We start from the raw sequence: 19,865 nt of genomic DNA on the forward strand, positions 1-19,865 counted from the left end.
AACATTTCCGTTCATATTTTTCATATTTTTCTTTCAACTCTTGGCAATGGACAAATGAATATTCATACATAACCCTAATACTAAAAACAAAATTGACACCAAAACTTCCATTATCTTTAATCCTATGCAATCATTAGCAAAATCACAATCTAATTTCACTTTTTTTCTTACTTGTAGCGGGTTTTTGTGAGGGGGTCTGGAATGTTGACAAGAGGTGAAGTGCTGCGCAAAGCCGGAAATCAGCACTGACTAAGTAAAATCAAAATTTCTTTTTTATAGTTGATAGATGGTATTAGATCCGACATTTCATGTTGGAGAAGTTAAAGATGCGGGAAACCACGCGGGGATGATCCCAAGCGGATTGGCCAATATTATCAATTTAAAAGTTTGTTAATATGAGCGCAAGCGACGCGAAGCGTCGCAAGCGGCAAATTGTTGGAAAATGACACTTTTTACACAAAATTGACACTATTTTGCCACCCAAAGTGGCACCAAAAAACCGGCCGAGTGGCAACCCTGCCCAATAATCAGCAAAACCTAAACTGCCTGAGGAAAACTTAGAAATTGACAAGGAAACATAGCCTAGACCAGGTTAGACTAGTTTGTCCAAATAAGATCAAATTAATAAACAAAAAAATAATCATATAAATGCATATGTTTCTCCCCTGGGTTTGAAGTAGGGATAGGCTATCTGTCTTTATTTTGAATGGGGTCAATCTAAGGATTTACCCCTGCAGCCTAGCCTAGGCTTTCATGTTGTGACCTTCAGACAAATTAATGATAGGTACATTTTTACCAAATCATATTACTGACTTACAAATAAAGTGAATATACTGCTCAATGCCTTTTTTATGCTAGGCCTATTTACAAATATAATAATCATTTTTGTCAGAAAGGAATTTTAGCCCCCACCCTGATATATATGGGGAGGGGAAGTTTAATTAGGGGGTGGGGGAAAGTTTAGGTAAAGTTCTACCAAATCATATTTTTGAGTTAGAAATAAAGTGAATACACCATTCGATGCCTTTTTTTTATGCTGATATCAAATATAATAATCATTTCTATCAGAAATGAATTTCAGCCCACCCCCTATATATAGGCTACCTAACCTAACCCTGAATTGGCATATATAGGCGGGGGGGGGGGGCTGAAATTCATTTCTGATAGAAATGATTATTATATTCGTAATCAGCATAAAAAAAGGTATCAAATGATGTATTCACTTTTGTCCTAACTCAATAATATGATTTGGTAGAACTTTACCAGTTTAATCTTGCCTCTCATTTACATCAAAAATAAAATTCACCCCCACCCCCTAATGGGCAAATATATAGCCTACCCTAAATTGGTATAAGTAGGGGTGGGGGTAAAATTTGTTTCCGACAAAATGATTATTATGATTATTGAATGATATGACGACAAAAATTTGCCTAATGATAAACCAATTGAAAAAAGGGTAAAATTCTATTTTAGCTACTTTTGACTAAGCTATCTTAGAAAGGGGTTAGGTTAGGAAAATGAAACTTTTAGGGATGGGTCTACAGGCTAAAGTAGCCTATGGGTAAATTTTTGGCAGTTCATATTATTGACTTACAAATAAAGTAAGTAAATTTTGGGTAAATATTTACCAAATCATATTATTGAGTAATGACTAAAGTGAATATACCACTTGATGCCTTTTTTATGCTCTTTACAAATATTATAATCATTTTTGTTGGAAATGAATTTTAGCCCCCACTCCTATATATACCAATTCAGGGTATATATTTGCACATTAGAGGGGTGAGGAGAAAGTTTAAACTTACCTCTTATTTAAATCAGAAATAAAATTACCCCACCCCCCTAATGTGCAAATATATACCCTGAAGTGGTATATATAGAGGTGGGGGCTAAAATTCATTTCCAACAAAAATGATTATTATATTTATAAAGAGCATAAAAAAAGGGCATCAAGTGGTATATACACTTTAGTTGTAACTCAATAATATGAGTTGGTAAATATTTACCAAATTTTTTGTTATTCATATTATTGACTTATGAATAAAGTAAATACACCACTTGATGCCTTTTTTATGCTCTTTCAAATATAACAATTATTTTTGTCAGAAATGAATTTTACCCCCCACCCCTATATATACCAATTAAGGGTATATATTTGCATATTAGGGGGGTGGGGGGAAAGTTTAGACTTACCTCTCATTTACATCAGAAATAAAATTTATCCCCACCCCCCAAATGTGCAAATATATAACCCTGAATTGGTATATATAGGGGCAGCAGTAAATTTCATTTCCAACAAAAATGATTATTATATTTGGAAAGAGTATAAAAAAAAGGCATCAAGTGGTATGTTTACTTTATTTGTAAGTCAATAATATGAATAAAAAAAAATTACCATAAAGTAAACATACCACTTGATGCCTTTTTTATGCTCTTTCCAAATATAATGATTATTTTTATTGGGAATGAATTTTACCCCCACCGCTATCTATTCCAATTCAGGGTATATATTTGCACATTGGGGGGGAGTGGGGGTAAATTTTAAATTTACCTCCCATTTATATCAGAAATAAAATTTACCCCCCTTCCCCTAATGTGCAAATATATACCCTGAATTGGTATATATAGGGGTGGGAGTAAAATTCATTTCTGACAAAAATGATTGTTATATTTGGAAAGAGCATAAAAAAAGGCATTGAGTGGTATGTTTACTTTATTTGTAAGTCAATAATATGAACTTTCAAAAAATTTATCAAAGTATGTCCCAGGAAGGTATTTTGAAGTACTTACCCCAGTAAAATTCTCCTTTAGCTACTTTTTGCTGTCTTGGAAAGGGGTTAGGTTAGGAAAACAAAACTTTCAGGGATGGGTCTGCAAGCTAAAGTATGTCCCACAAAGGTGTTTTGAAGTACCTACCTCCACTCCTTCTCCTTCTAGAGGGCCCTGACTTTTAAAAATCTGTGTGTTATAGAAACCTTGCAAAATAGATCTTCTGCTTAAATGAAATATAACAAAATTGTTTTCAGCTTCACAACTTTGCTTAATCCCTATTTATAGGGTTTTAAAGATATGCAAATATATTTCCTAAATTTTGAAAAAAACAACAACATTGATATGTCTTCAAATTCTACTCAAATAACAGGAATTACATTTTAGAACAAAAGCCAGAGAAAAAGAAACTGATAAATGAAAATTAGGTAAAATGTTGTTTTGTCAAAATTTCAACAGGTTCAACCTGTCATGTAGGCAAATTTCAGAACCCTCTGGAGAGAGAAGTTGTGGAGGTAGGTACTTCGAAATACCTTCCAAGGATACACTTTAGCCTGTAGACCCATCCCTGAAAGTTTCATTTTCCTAACCTAACCCCTTTCCAAGATAGCCAAAAGTAGCTAAAGTAGAATTTTAGCCTTACCTCCACTCATTCTCCCTCTAGAAGGTCCTGTAATTTGCCTACATGACATAACCTATTGAAATTTTGATATAACAACATTTTACCTTAATTTTCATTTTTCAGTTTCTTTTTCTCTGGCCTTAGTTCCAAAAATGCAATTCCTGTTATTTGAGTAGAATTTTAAGCCATATCAATTTTTTTTCAAAATTTAGGAAATTTATATGCATATCTTTAAAATCTTATAAATTGGGATTGAGCAAAGTTGTGAGGCTGAAAAGAATTTTGTTAGGCCTATTTCATTTAGGCAGAAGATCTATTTTGCAAGGCTTTACTTTTATAACACACAGATTTTTAAAGCTCATCAAATGTCAGGATGCTCTAGATGGAGAAGAAGTGGAGGTAGGTACTTCAAAATACCTTCCCAGGACATACTTTAGCCTGTAGACCCATCCCTGAAAGTTTAATTTTCCTAACCTAACTCCTTTCCAAGATAGTCAAAAGTAGCTAAAGTAGAATTTTGCCAAAAAATGCTTAGTACTTCCTGTTGTATGCTTACCTTTGTTATGATATGCTTGTGCCGCCTGTAACGCTCTCATTGTATTGCTTGCTATGTGCTTACGCTTGTTGTTTTGTGTTGCAGGTCGGTTGGCTTCAATAAACTGATTTAAACAAATGTCTCTCATTGAACACAACATGGTGTCAGAAGTGGCTTCATGGTCACAACAGGTTTACTAAGCTAGATGCCAAGTCTGGGTATTGGATGCTCAAACTGTCAGAACCATCGTCATTGATGACAACTTTCAATACACCCTTTGGAAGATATTGATACATGAGAATGCCTTTTGGGATTGTGTGTGCTCAGGACATATTCCAACAGAAAATGGAGGAAACGTTCAACAATCTAGAAGGTCTAGGTGTGATTGTGGATGACATAATAGTATCTGGTAAAGATGACGAGCATGATAGAAACCTTTTATGCGTGCTAGAGAGGGCCAGAAAGGAAGGAGTGAAATTCAACCCGGAGAAATGTATATTTGATGCTCACAGTATCCCTTATTTTGGCCATGTCATCACAGCTGAAGGCATAAAGCCGGATCCAAGGAATGTTCAGGCTATAAAGGAAATGCCATGTCCTACAAGCAAGGAGGAGCTCATGACGTTTTTAGGAATGGTCAATTTCCTATCTTGTTACATTCCAAATCTTTTGACTTTGAACCACTCATTAAGAGAGTTAGGAAAGCAGGATACATTCCAGTGGACAGATGCTCACAAATCAGAGATGGAGAAGATCAAGGTTTCTATTTGTCAGAACCTAGCTGCATTCGATGCTCAAAGTAAGGAAGTAGAGTTGAAAACAGATGCGTCAAAACATGGCCTTGGGGCAGAGCTTTTAACTCACGGACAGATTGTAGCATTTGCCTCAAAAGCATTGAATGAGACAGAACAGCGCTACTCACAGATCGAGAAGGAGCTGTATGCAATCATGTTAGGCTGTCGGAAATTTCACCAATACATTTATGGCCGAAAAGTCAAGCTGTACACAGATCACAAGCCTTTGGAAACCATTCTGTCAAAGCCTTTGTCTCAGGCACCACCAAGGCTGCAAAGGATGATGCTTCAGATACAGCCGTACAATTTGGAGGTTCACTACATTAGAGGCAAAGATATCCCAGTAGCTGATGCCCTGTCAAGACTGCACACATCTGAAGAAAGCGACGATTTTCAAAATGAGATTGAATTTCATGTAAACTCGTTTGTTAAGCACATACCTGTTAGTGATACAAAAATGGAGCAAATCCGAAAAGAAAATCAGCGAGATCCAGTCATGCAAACCCTCATCAAAGTGATCCAGGAAGGGTGGCCTGTTATCAGGAAGTCTTGTCCAAGACCTGTTATCCCATACTGGAATTTCAGAGAAGAGCTAGCGGTTGTTGATGGCATCATCTTGAAGGCTGACCGAATTGTCATTCCTTTAGCCATCCAGCCAAACATTCTCCAGCAACTGCATGCATCCCACATTGGCATGGAAAAAACCAAACAGAGAGCCCGAACTGTGGTTTTCTGGCCTGGAATGAACCATGAAATAGAAGAGTTTGTAAAGAGCTGCGAATCGTGTGGGAAATATGCACCAAACAACCCCAGAGAGTCTTTGCTTTCTACTCCACTACCCCAAGGCCTATGGGAAGCTATCAGTGTAGACCTTTGTCAATTGGAGGGCAGAAACTACCTCATTACCAGTGACTACTATAGCCGGTTCATCGAGATTGACAAGTTGAACTGCACAACTTCGTCGGAAATCATCACCAAACTCAAGTCACATTTTGCTAGATATGGCATACCGTTGAAGATTCGGTCAGACAATGGGCCACAGTTCTCATCCAGTGAGTTCCTTAGTTTTCTGCAACTGTACGACATCCAGCTCTGTACATCAAGCTCGAACTTCCCAAAATCGAATGGACATAAAGAAAAGGCAGTAGACATTGCAAATAGAATCATGCAGAAAGCAGTTGACTCCAATTCGGATCCTTATCTTGGTCTCCTTGAGTCCAGGAGTACTTCAATCAGTGGATCTGCATCACCGGCTCAACTGCTCATGAGCAGGACTCCGAGGTCGATTCTACCAACTATCCAGTTTTGTCCCAAGGTAATACCTAGAAAAGAGATCATCAGGGTTCATGAAAGAAACCAGTGTAGGCAGAAAACCTACTATGACCGGCATGCGAAAGACTTAGCTATGCTGAGTCCAAACAAAACAGTTTGGATGAAACTGTCAAAAGAAGATAAGCATTGGAAGAAGGGGATAGTTCTGTCAATGCCAGAGCCAAGATCTTACCTAGTACAAACAGAAAATGGAAATACTTACAGACGAAACCGCGTGCATTTGAAGCCTAGATTCACTGCGCCAGGGGACACCGAACTTAACATTCCACACGAATTTGTAGACTCAGATGAAAGCCAGTCCATTGCGCCGGGTCCATTACTTGAGGGTACAGAGTCCCCTGAAAAACTAGACGCTACCAGTCCGACTATTGCTACTCCATCAAGGTTTAGAGTTGATGAAAATGCTGATGTTCCAGCCACACCATTTGCAACTCCGAATCCGGTTCCAGTGAACAGTACGATAGGACTTATTACTCGTTCGTTCTAATACGAACGGGACTCTATTTGGGCCACGCGTGTCAAGATATGGAAGGCCCATAAAACCAAGACAGATTTTCGATCTGTGAATAACTAAATGGAACTATGGTTATTTACGATAGTGATTATGATGCTTCAGAAGAGTTTTTTTTGTTTTGTTATTTGTTTTTTTTTTATTTTGTATGTGAAGGAAGATGTTGTATGCTTACCTTTGTTATGATATGCTTGTGCCGCCTGTAATGCTCTCATTGTCTCAATAAACTGATTTAAACAAATGTCTCTCATTGAACACAACACTTCCATTCTTGACTTTATAGATTTAAGAACGGGTCTTAAAAGCTTGGGATTTTCAGGGAAACAAACTAGACTAAATGGAATTTTGGCACAAAAACCTGGGGAACCAAATTAGCTTTAGCTGTGTTTTCAAACTCAGCTGGCTCCAGTTGTGAATCATGAGTTTCACAAAGTTGGTTCTAGAGCCAAGTAAAGGGTTAAAACTTGTAGCTCAAAATGCTTTGTGCATTTCAAATCAAAAGTTTCAAAATAAAATAAATAGCTAGAATGTTTTGTAATAGTACAGTGGGTTTGGCCTTAGAATATACTGAAGGGTCAATGCAGTGACCTTAGTAGTCAAGAAGCATTGTTAATTTGATTAGGCTAGTATTACTAGCATACTACTTAAAATGGCTGAAATATACTCTATTACTCTAGCTCTTATATTATATGATCTTTCTTACTTTAGCCTGAAAACAGTTACTTTAGCTTTGATGTCACTTATTTTAGAAAGATGGCAACAATAAAGCATAAAAAGGCAATAATTAGATATTACCTTACCTTAAAATTACCTTAAATTGCACTAGCCAGCGATAAGGACGAATCCTGTAGACGCCGGTCAATGATGATGGTGGCTCAGCTCATCGGGCGCATCCCAAACTGTGCGCCATGGCTTGCTGCACCAATCTCTGTCAACAGCTGACTTGAAGGCTTCAGTATTAGGGGACATGACTGCATTCTGGCTAAGGGAATTCCATAATCCAACCACACGGTTGGAGAAAAATTTGTTTCACAGCCTGGTATTAGCGCATTTCCGGTAGAGCTTTAGGGGTGCCCTCTTGTTCTTGACGAACTATCTAACTGGAATAAGTCATGGATGATATCGTGGTTGCAGATCAATTTGAATGTCATCAATACATCTCCTCGCTTACGTCGGTATTTGAGAGATGGTATTTTGAGCCTCTGGAGTCTGGTAGATATAAATTAGCAACATCTGCAATAGTTTCTCTGAACTAATAGATAGTCTTTGGTAGGTGGACAGGAACTTACACCAGGAATTACTCTCATATGGTAAGCTTATAAAAGGGGGAACTGGCACTCATGTCAACAAAAAAAAAACAAACAATAACAAACAAACTATCAATACTATATAGTGTCTGGCAAAACTTGGCATTTTTTCCAGTGTAATAGCAAGAATAATTAATTTAATTAGGGTAATAATAAATGTCTAATCTCAAAAAACAAGCTTGAAAAAAATGCCAAGTTTCATGAAATGCTAGATGTCATTTATAATTTTTGTTCAAGACTAGTTCCAGTTTCCCACTCTTATAAGTTGTGCATACTCTATTAGCCTGCCTCTTTGTGAAAAGTAGACCATTCAGGATTCAGTAGCCTATATCTCATGTACCTGGATTTCATGTAAAAGTAAAGTATTATCCACAGTAATAGATAATCACACTGAGTTAAGGTATGGCACACAAATGTTCTTAGGAATAATCAAACTCATCTATAAATCTTCTCTAACAGAGACAACTACTCTTCTTCATAACATGGGTTTTTTAAGCTCAAGCATTTTTCATATCCGTGAACATTGGCACAAGATTCAATAAGACTGGCCAATTTTGAAATAGTAAAAAAAAAGTATAAATTTCTAATCCTAGACCACAATCTTGCTTTGCTGCAACATTTTCAAATTGACCGTCTAGATTGTGAACTCACAATCCTGGTTGTCAGTGTAACAGCATATTTTACAATCCACAATATGGATTTGCAATCTGGTTTCTCAGTGGATAAGGCCTTAATACTGCTGAATTTCATCATTTTTCTGTTGCAGTAAACATATCTATCTAGTTTTATTTTGAAGAATAACAGCAGCTCTGTTTTGATTATTAAAAAAAACAAATAAGTTAACCACACTGAGTCAATCTATTGTTTGTAGATGTTTTTAGGAATAGTCACATTCACTCACAAATCTCCTCTAACATAGACTGCTACTCCTCTTCTGCGCCATGGGTCATTTAAGTTTATAAATAGTTTATATCCATCAACAAAGAAGTTAGTAAAACTGTGGGCTGTTTAACTGTCAATTTTGAAACAGCAAAAGATATAACCTTATAATCCCAAACAACAATCTTGTTTGCTGCAAGGTTTTTAAATGTGCAATTTATATTATGAACTTGCCATCCTGATTCTCAGTAGGACAGTATATTTTGCAATCCACATTATAAACATGCAACCTGGTTTCTCAGTTGATAAGGCCTAAGTACTGCTGATTTGGATGATATCCCCCCCCACTCTGTATACTAAAGTTTGAATAGTACTTTACTGATAACATTTCAAAATTCCAATTAGTAGAACCAATAGACAATTACATTTTTTTTATTTACCAGTGCCTCCAAAAACATTGAACTAAAACTAACACTGTTGAAACTTTCAGTAAATGGGATGATTGTGATGAAGTATTTGCCTAGAGGCTAAAAATTAAACATTACAAAAATCACTGTTTTTTGGTATGGCCAAGTGCTCTATTTACACATTAAGTTATATCATTTGATATTAAGTTATATGATCATTTAATGAGCCATGCACCTGCCTTAACTCTTAAGAAGCATTTGCCTAAATTTCAAGTTTCTGATTTAGTGACAGCTTGAGAAGTTGTTGCAGAGAAGTATATTTTGTAGATTATAGATTTTTTTTTTAGGTACTAGCCTATTAGCCTAGCACTAGGTTGTAGCCCAGCACATAGCCTGGACTTGTTTAGCTTAATTTCCTGATTTAATTGAATACATTATTTCCAGCAAGGCTAAGTAAAAACACATAAACCCAGTTAAAGGAATGATAGGTGTGCTGTTCAGCAGTTACCCAGTCCTCTCAGACAGGGAGGATGCGCTGATTCTTCCAATGTAGCACGTGTGCAGCCCAGGACATCTAAGGGTATCACAGATCTGTTATTGCTCACTCTCATATGGCTAGACGCCACTTGTCCCTCTAAGAAGAGTGATCCACTACTAGGATCCACTGTCTATTTAGCAGGCTAGAGTCTTGTTTGTTATCAGAATTAACCACCAATCACTTGCTTGTTCCTGGTCATGTCTAGCCTGCAGCCTGCAAAGTTATCCCTCCCCCTTTTGTGAGCAGGTTATGATAGCAAAGCTAGCTCTCTTATGGATAATTCCTTGAAATATTTCAGGGAAGATCTCAAGGTGAAGTTAGCCACCACTAGTCAGTTGACCCAAACACTTTCCCTACTGAGAACTGACATCAAATGTGACATTTCTGCTTATTAACCTAGCACTAGGTAGTATCCTAGCACCTAGCCTGGACTTATTTAGTTTAATTTCCTTATTTAGTTAAATACATTATGTCCAGCAAGGCTAAGCAAAAACACATAAACCCAGTTAAAGGCCATGATAGGTGTGCTGCCTGATCTACAGAATTGGACGTGGGGGCCTCTGCCATAGAATGTGGCATTTGTGAGAAGTGGATGTGTGGTGATTGTCTGGACATGTCCCTTGGAGAATATAAATTATTAAGCAAGATGATGCAATCACTTACTTGTTCCTGGTCATGTCCAGCCTGCAAAGTTAACCCTCCCTCTTTAGTGTGCAGGCTATGATAGCAAAGCTAGCTTGTGTTATGGATAATTCCTTGAAATATTTTAGGGAAAATCTCAAAATGGAGTTTGCCACCACTAGTCAGTTGATCCAAATACTTTCCCAATTGAGAACTGACATTAAATGTGACTTTTCTGCTCAGGTTAGTAATATTGCCAATAGGGCATTACACTTTGAAAATTCACTATAATCAGTTTGCTCTGTTTCAACTGTTCAGGACCTAGTGGCTTCTACAGTGTCTTCTCAATTGTCTCAACTTCTTGTAGCCCAATTAACTTAAACTGATGTTTGTCAGATAGCACATTCAGAACACCAGTGTTTTGAAAGACATTTGAATATTGTTGCATATGGAATCCTGACCCAGACTGATGATGCAGTTTTTTGTATAATTATCTGTTACACACTTATGGAGTTTACATTAGTGCCCCCCACCCAAAGTAAAAAGACTTTCAAATAGCCATCGACCCTCTGTTAGCCCCCCCTCCTCTCCTTTTCTCTGTGCCATCAACTGGATTTAGAAAGCAAATAATACAGACGTCCTTTGAAACAGAAAGACCAATCAGTTTCTATGGTGATAGTCCAAAGGAAGATCAAATAAAGCACAGAGCTCTAGTTGAGGAGTTGAAACACAGAAAAGCTAATGGAGAGGCAAATTTGATAATTTGTAAGGGTGCCATCATTAAAAAAAAACTCGCCAGTCGGAGCAATCCCCCTGACTGCTCCAATGTCCCACTAATGTCTATGCCTCCTTCTACCTCTGTTAATTGTTTAAATGTTTATGGACTTGTATCACCGGATTTTGTCTTTCAACTCTCTAGTCTTCTTCTAATTCACTGCAGGCGGGCTATTCAGTTGGTACTATTTAGCCCTCTTCTTTTTGCTTCACTCTGTGGGCTACAGAGCTACTGTCCTGGTTGTCTCTTATTTTTTAGATATTCTCATATATCTTTCAGTAGATCTTTTGACTCAAGGAGTTCGAATATAATATGATAGATATCGATTTCTGTGCTCTGTGTGCAGGTATAGTTGGATAAGCTCTTGGCTGATAGTGAGATTTTGTGGTGTTTGAAGTATTTTAACAGTTTACAAAGCAAGGTATGTTGTGCAGACGTCAGCATATTACATTCAAATAGACAATGGTCAATTGTTTCATTATTCATATTACAATGCCTGCAAAGAGGGGACAGGGGAATTTAACAACTTGAATTAGAAAGCTTATATGAGAATGCAAGGAAACTTAGTCCATTTGTTCCAGAACGAATTCTATGATAAATTTTAGAAAGATAGTTATTGGGAAAGGATAGGATTAATCTTATTAAAATTAATATCTGATAGCCTCCATCGGTAAATATCTCTAATTGGGATTGGTCTCCCACTTGGCTGGTCAATATTTATAGCATTTTTTGCTATTTCATCAACCTGATGATTACCACTTATGCCAGAGTGGCTAGGAAGGTACTGAAAATAACTTTTTATGCTACTTGAAGTAATATTATCAATAATACTGAGACAATGATAAGTTTCAATGTCCAATTTATATTGAGGAGCTGAGGCCAGCAACTCAAGGCTTGATAGAGAGTTGAAGTATATGATAATGCTATTTGAATTTACAATCAAAGGTTGGTTTTCCTTAAGGTGTTCTAATGCCATGATTATGGCATTTAACTCAGCAGACATTATAGATAAATTATTATATAATCTCTCGCCCATTGCAATTTTCAGGTGAGGAAGGAAAACACCACTTGCAACTTTCTCATTCCTTTTTGACCCATCAACAAATATTTGGAAGTGATTTTTATAGGTAGTTGTATTAAGTTCTGCAAATTTTTTCTGGACAAAAGCAATGGTGGTTAAATCTTTATTCCACTTTGAGAATTCATTATTTATTATTGGACTTGACCAATTCCATGGGGGGGATCGGGGGAAAGTGGGTGCAAGAGAAAGCTACGTCTCTCCCTTATTGTTGTTAATCTACTCTCCATAAGCAGAAACTTGGTGCTTGTGGGTTTCCTAAGACCAAATATGAGACGTATTATATCATTTTGTGTTGTTTTAATTTTTTGCATCTGGGTCTTTGCACATGCACCATAGACAATGAGCCCATAGTCAATATGGGGTCTTATATGTGATTTATAAAACTGGAGTAAGGTTTTCTCCTTACAGCCCCAGGGTGTGGAAAGAAGTCTTTATATTATATTTATTTTTCTAGAGCATTTTATTATTGTGTTTGAAATGTGGAGGTGGTTAAGAAGCTTTTGTCAAACGAGAAACCGAGGTAATAAATATGATTACCATCTAGAATTTCTGGTACATTTAGATTCAGTTTAGAATTAACTTGGCTTTGATTTTGTTGAAATTGGATTATTTTTTACTTGGTGGGTGCAATGGCTAAATCTGAATGTTGAGAGTATGAGATAAAGTCTCATACCAATGTTGGTATGAGATAAAGTTTCAGCAGGCTCATTTAGGGAGCAAACTATAGCAAAGTGGTCAGTACATAGACTATCAATTCTATTTATGTAAATTTTATTCAAAATATTTAATGACACAATTTGTAGGTCAATTGTGGAGAGTCTGCCACTTTTGGGGTTAAAATATGTATTCAGGTTTGGAGGGGTAGCAAGAGCTAATTCAATATTATTTGAAGTCATATGTTCAATGAATTTACCAGCTTTATTTTCTGGTTTATTCCCCCACAAAAGGCTGTGGGCATTGAAATCTCCACAAATAATGATATTTTTTAACATATTAGAGTTATTTATATAATTAAAGAAATCCATGGCATCTGTGGTTTGGCCATTAGGGTTATAAAAGCTTATTATGTAGGTTTTTAAATTATTCAGCCAAACACTGATACCACATACGTCAACATAATTTGCAAAATCTGGAAAATTGATGCCACAAAATTTTATATTATTTTTAACTAATAAAGCTACCCCACCTCCTTTTCTCTCTGAAGATCTATCCTTTCTGAGGATAGTATATCCCAGAGACTTAATTTGTTGATTTTGGGTTAAATGAGTTTCCTGGAGGCAAGCAATATTAATGGAGTTATTATTCATATATGATATTAGTTCATTTAGCTTATTTTCTGTGTGATCTTACATTCCATTGGAGTATTTATATATGTTGTGTTGTTGATTTATTCTTCATATGACTGTGTATCAATGTTCAGCTTTGTTAAAAGTAAAGCAAGATCTTTTTTTGCTTGAATGAGCATATCATCTGGGATGTAGATTTTGCCAATTCTGCAATGATTTTTGTTTTCTGTAGTTGATGTATGTTCATGGCCTGAACTGCATTACAGTTGCATTTTTGGTTGTGCATTCTGTTTGTCGGTTAAGGGATTGATTCCTGGTAGTGTTTCTGGTTTGTTTCTTCTTGGGAGGGGGGGCCAGGCTGACCTCATCTCACCGGACAAGGAGGCTTGTTGGCGATTCCTTCTGATAGGGATTCGAGCTAGGGGGCTTAGAAGATGGTGTTTTATATGGGGTGCTTGATGCATTGGGGGCATGTGACGGGGGGGTTTTGTTTGGTTTCATTACAGGCTTTATTTGTTATTGTTGGGCAGCATTTGCTTCCATTGCTGCAAAGGGGTATTTGATGGCCTTCTCTGTTGATATTTGGAGTGTTTGAGCTCTTTTCTTGTATGCAGGGCATAATGATTTATTTGTAGATTCATGTGGGCCTTTGCAATTGATGCATGTAGGCTGAGTGTTGTTGCAAGTTGTCAGCTCTTTATGATGGAAGGCTTTACAATTACTACACTCTCGGAAAATTTCATTGCATTTGTTTGTTGTGTGTCCCAGTTTGAGACACTTCTGACCCTGGATAGGCTTAGGTTTGTATTCCTTGTGTGGTTTGATTTGCCCAAATAGGAATAATTTTTCTGGGATATTAATTTTTTCCTTTAGTGTGTATAAGAAGGATCTACTAGTTTTTAGGCCATTAGAGTTAGGTTTGCCAAGTTGGGTAACATCCTCAACTGGGATTGTGTTTTCAGCCCTATCTGAGAGCCCTTCTTTTAACTCCTGAGTGGATATCTCTGGGGGAACATTATAAACTACTATTTTTGTTGGTGATTGTTTTGGGTTCCAATTAGATGCAATAATTGGGGTATTCAGAAGGGATTTTAGGTTAATTATTGTATCTGCTGATTTCTGATCTTCTACAGCTATTAGCAGAGATCCATCATGGTTAATATTAAGAGAGAACATTGATTTTAGTAATTTAAAAATTGCAATTCTTATTGCAGTTATCATTTTTATTTCAAAGGGGGTAGAAGGAGTAGTTTTAAGGTAAATTCCTAAGGTTTTAGAGGAAGGATCTTGGGCGGGTAGAGGGGAATTGCGTTTGATTGGGGATATTTTTCTCCTTTTTTTAGAGCTTCTAGAGAGGACCTCTTGAAACCCATTATCATCATTTATGGTTACATTAGCCCCTACACTTATCATTGTCCTATTCTCTGAATTGGAGCTATCATTTGAATTTTGAGATAGTGTGCTTGACCAGCCAAGATGGGTATCTTTCACTATGGCACTTTCACTGGAATTTGATTTGGGATCTGGGGGGACTTTGTTTTTTGGAGGACTTCTAAACATTTCCTATTGGAAAAAGCTTTAAACAAAAAAACAACAAAAAAACAAAACTAAAACAAGAAGGGAAAATAGAATGATATCAAACCGTCTGCACTATACTATGGGGAGGAGAAACACCAAAGCATAGCCCTGGGTATCAGTTGAGCAGGATTGGTTTGGTACAACTGCTGATTAGAAGCGATAATAATTCACAAGAAAATATATTTTAATTTTCTTATAAGGTTGCTGTTGTTGTTGTGTTCCCTGTCTGATGCTGACATTTCTCTTATTTCCTCTGCAACAACTTGCTCACCTGTTGTTTCTTCTTTGTCGTTTCATAGTGCTGTGTCTAACAACCTTACCAGTCATTTGGTTCCTGCATCCTCTCAGATTCCTACCTCAATAGGAATGAAGTTCCTTAGCTCCAATGTTGATAGCCTCCCTAATAAGCTCTCTGAAGAGATGAACTAAATAAGAAATGAACTAAAGGTTAGTCTCATATAGTTTAAGTCTCTAACTACTGATGAAATTGAGTCTGTGTGGATAAAAATGCACAATCAAACAATCTCAATTGTAGTGGGTGTTGTTTATAGAAGCCTGATATGCTCCCTGTGTTTTGGACTCTGAATATAATTTGGCTGCCATGTTATTTCACATGATGTCCAATTTTGCCAGCTATGATCTTGTCCTTTTGGGGAACTTTAACCTTCCTGAAATCCAATGGATTGAGGGAACTGGTTTTTGTAATAGAGAGTTTCCTTTTTTGGTCTGCCCTCTCTTATAATTCCCTCTGTCAAACAATCTCACAACCAACTCGTTTCAGGGAAGGTCAAGTCTCCAACACTCTTGATCTTGTTATTGTCAGTAACTCTGACCTTCTTATTAAGAATATAATAATCACACCTGTTGGTAATAGCAACAATGTAGTAACTATTTTGGAGTTATATATGCCTACCAAGCAACCTTCTTCTAAGCAGCAAAAATATGTAAACTGCAAACTATTCTCTGAAAAACTTGCCAATGTCAGCTGGAAAAAGTTCATTACTAATGATATTGGTGAGAATTTGTCAAATGTAAAAACGGAAATTCTGCATGTTGAAAAGTCTTGCACCAGAATTTTTTCTGGTAAAACAGGCGAAAAGTTTACCTTTTTTAACTGCTAGAGTAAGCAAGCTAATCAACAGAAACCACTGAGCATGGAATTGCTGTAGAAAAAAGAAGACCACAGACAATTATCAAGTCTTCAAAACTTTTCATAATCAGACAACCAACCAAATAAAGGAGTTGAAGAGAAGGTTTGAGGAAAAATTGGCTGAGGATGTTAAGGATAATCATAAATCTTTCTGGCGTTATGCCACTCAAAAATGTAGCAGCAGACGCACAGTCCCAGATATCCTGCACAATAATGAATCACTTGCTGATCCTGAGCTGAAAGTTGAAATTTTCAACCAATATTCCTAATCTGTTTTTTCCTCCAATTCCAGTATTGTTTATCCTACACCTCTTTGTATGATGTATCACATAAGATGGAACCAATTTTGATTGCTGATACATTGGTTCTAAAGGAACTTACATCCCTCAAACTGAATAAATTTGCTGGTTCAGACAGAATTAACCCACATATCCTACATGAATGTCATACAGTTTTCTGTTGACCTCTTTCCCTGCTGTTCAAGTTATCATTAAATCTTTCTGGACTACCTCTGGATTGGAAAACTGCACATATCATTTTTATATTTAAAAAAGGTAGAAAGGACCTTGCAGAAAATTATTGACCCATTAGCATGACATCAGCTGTTGTTAAGGTTCTTCAAAGAATAATCCATTCTGCAGTTGTCAAACACCTTAAGGCAAACAATATTTTACACAGATCAAAAAATAGCTTTCGTTCTGGAAGATATGTTGACTCCAATCTCCTTGGGTTGTATGATCACATTACCAAGTTGCTTGATATTGGGGTGCCTGCTGACATGATTCTGCTTGACTTTTTTAAAGCTTTTGACAAAGTGTGCCACAAACAACTTGCAATTAAATTATGTGCAGTCATGCTTATAGAGAAACCCCTGCTCTGGATCCTTGATTTTCTTTATTTGCAATCTCAGTGTGTTCAGTTATTTGATGACTCTGTTAATTGTATTCTTTCTTCCTTTACACATGTCCTGAGTGGACTTCCTCAGGGAAGTGTTTTGGGTCCTACACTATTTAATATCTTCATCAATGATGCTCCTTCCATTATCAGCAGTAAATTACTGCTGATAATGCTCCTTATGCAAACGACCTGAAGCTTCTTGGACCAGCTTTGTCCTGTGAAGATCATGCCCTGCTAAAAAATAATCTTCAACTGCTGGGTCATAGGGCTGAGGCCTGGCTTCTTGAATTCAATGTTGCCAAGTGCCATATCATTCACTTTGGCAAACTAAATCCTTGCCACTTTTATTTTTTCTTAGGCCACCCACTCTCTTTTGTAAATAATGAGCAGTATCTTGGTGTCACTATTGACAATGAACTAAAGTTCAGCACTTGTGCTAACAGGTCTGCTGCTGGGGCTAGTTCAATCTTGGGACTGATTAAGCATATTATTTCCACTTGTTCCCCTAAAGCCATCAGTCTTCTATATAAGGGACCTGTGCATCCTAAGCTTGAAGTTGGAATGTCCTTTGCCTCCCCATATTTTAAAAAAGACATAAACGCTCTTGAAGATGTTCAGAGACATGCCTCTAAAGTGATATCTGGCATGCGGGAGCTTTCCTTCCCTGTAAGACTATCAAAGCTGAATCTCCCGGCACTTGTTTTTACAGGAGAAATAGAGGGGTTGCGATTTTAGCCTAAAAGCTATTGAGGGCTAACACTCCCAGCATTATTCCCTACTGTTGGTACCAACTTAAGAACTAGAGATCATCACCTGAAACTTGTTAAGGAGTCTAAAATATCTAGAGTCTGCACTCAATTCTTTTTGTCATGCATTGTCAACAGTTGGAACAAACTATTTAATGAAACAGTTACTGCTGAATCTATTGATGTTTTCAAAACAAAGGCTAGATGCTGAGTGGTCCTTGGAAGAGTGTAAACTCAATTGGGATGCTACTGAACCTGGAACAACCCTTGATAACTAATGAATTTTGTATACAACTCAAGTCATCATTCTGGAGCTCTACAAGGAAAAATCCTTAGATTGCTCCTAGCTGCAATTTAAGGTAAATGCAAATTAATAATCTCTTTGATTCTTGAGGAATTTTGATAAAAGGAACTTGGAAATAGCACACTGCCCCTATGTTAGGACATTTGCTCTTGAAGTATTGTTGAAAAATGGTGTAAAAAGCAGGGAAAACAACACCCCTCACATGCTGCATTATTTCAATTTTTCTTTGATTCATAATATCTCTCTTTACTTTCTTGTGAAAATAGTTTCTTCTAAAGAATAAATTTGTTGTATTAACATCATATTAAAGGTTCATCATATAAAAGTGGCTGCCAACCCTTCTTAGTGCTGAAATTTAACTAGTGACTAAGCCTTTAATTAAAACCTTAGTATTACAATTTTACAAGTTGATATGGGACTGGCTAGTTTCTGAGAGAACATGATTTGGGAAAGATAGTATAAATACATGCTTAAATCAAAAAGAAAATAAGTTATCAACCAAGCAAGATGACCAGATGGTTTTGACACAATAATAGTTCTGATTTGTTTTAATGTGGGTTTGGTCATTCTGGCAAAAAAGAGGAAAACCATCAGAACAGCCTTCTTCTCGTAGACCAGTAACCATTTCTTCTGCATTTTGTAAGCTTTTTTAAATTGTAGTATTTAGTGAGATTTATGATAGGTGTAAAATGCCTCAAAATCAGTTTGATTTCCATAAGGGCTTGGGTTGTATGTGTGTACTTCACCTTGTTGCAAATGTGCTACCTGAGGCTCATCATTTGCAGGAATCTTTAATTTTGGGTCAGTATGATGCTAGACAAGTCTTTTATTCAGAAATTCATGCCCAGGTTTTAGTTGAAATGTGTAAGTTAGGTCTGCATTCTTCCATTGAGCAGTCACTACAAAATATGTATAAGAATCTTAAGCTTTGTGTTTATTTGTAAGACAATAATCTATGAATAAGACAATAATCCTTATAAATACATAAGGAAATTAAGCAAGGGGCTATAACTTCTCTGACTTAGTATAGTAATTATGTGAATGATGTACAGAAGGGTGTCATCAAGTTTCATTTTAAAAAATATTGATGCGTTACTTCTAGGCCTTGCAAATGACCTACTAAATTTGTCTTGATTGCTGACATCTTTAGAAAATAATTTTTGCTGGCTCGAAAAAATTACGTGGTTATTGGTATGCTGATTGGTTATATTCTTTGAGTGACTCAGAGTTTACTTCTTGAACATTTTTCAAAAGTATGTATTGCATATGCTGGAGTTATTGCTAGCCAGAGACACTCAAGCCGCAAATATCTGACTGCCTCACATTTGTTTTTGTCCCTCTTTTGGAAGATTTGAGGACCCGGGATAAGAAAAATATCAAGATAAAAGTTTTTAAGCATGCATGGTATGTGCTTAAAGTACCACCTTTTGTTAGTAATCGCCCTATTGTTGCTATTTATGGTAATTATGTTACTATGTGTTGTTACTATGTATTGTTGCTTTAATTATATTGCTAATTATGGTATTGTTGAGCTGGTTGGTGCAGTTGAAGAGGCTATTCTGACTTATGAGGAAAAACTAGAGTCTTTGCCCCATGAGCAGTCCACCTTCTCAAGTAGTTTTTGTGTGTAGTTTTCCAGTGTTGGTAATAACTGTAATTGTTTTCTTTTCTTGTTTGTGCTCCATTTTTTCTTGTTGATTGTAAGATGGATTATTAACAAAATACAAATTAAT

The 19,865-nt window shown here is 36.6% G+C and overlaps 1 protein-coding gene across 1 annotated transcript in view; it reads left to right on the forward strand.

The window, feature by feature from the left end:
- The first annotated feature begins 477 nt into the window (after positions 1-477).
- The window catches only part of Shark (SH2 ankyrin repeat kinase), a 130,498-nt gene continuing 111,110 nt past the window's right edge, over positions 478-19,865 (forward strand). The window contains exon 1 of the mRNA XM_089098685.1: positions 478-591. The gene's annotated coding sequence lies outside the window, so the exon portion shown is untranslated. The remainder of the gene's footprint in view (positions 592-19,865) is intronic.

Source organism: Artemia sp. Qi Xiang Cuo, chromosome 13, assembly GCF_049724085.1.
Source record: "Artemia sp. Qi Xiang Cuo chromosome 13, ASM4972408v1, whole genome shotgun sequence".
In the NCBI taxonomy this organism is placed as follows: Eukaryota; Metazoa; Arthropoda; class Branchiopoda; order Anostraca; family Artemiidae; genus Artemia; species Artemia sp. Qi Xiang Cuo.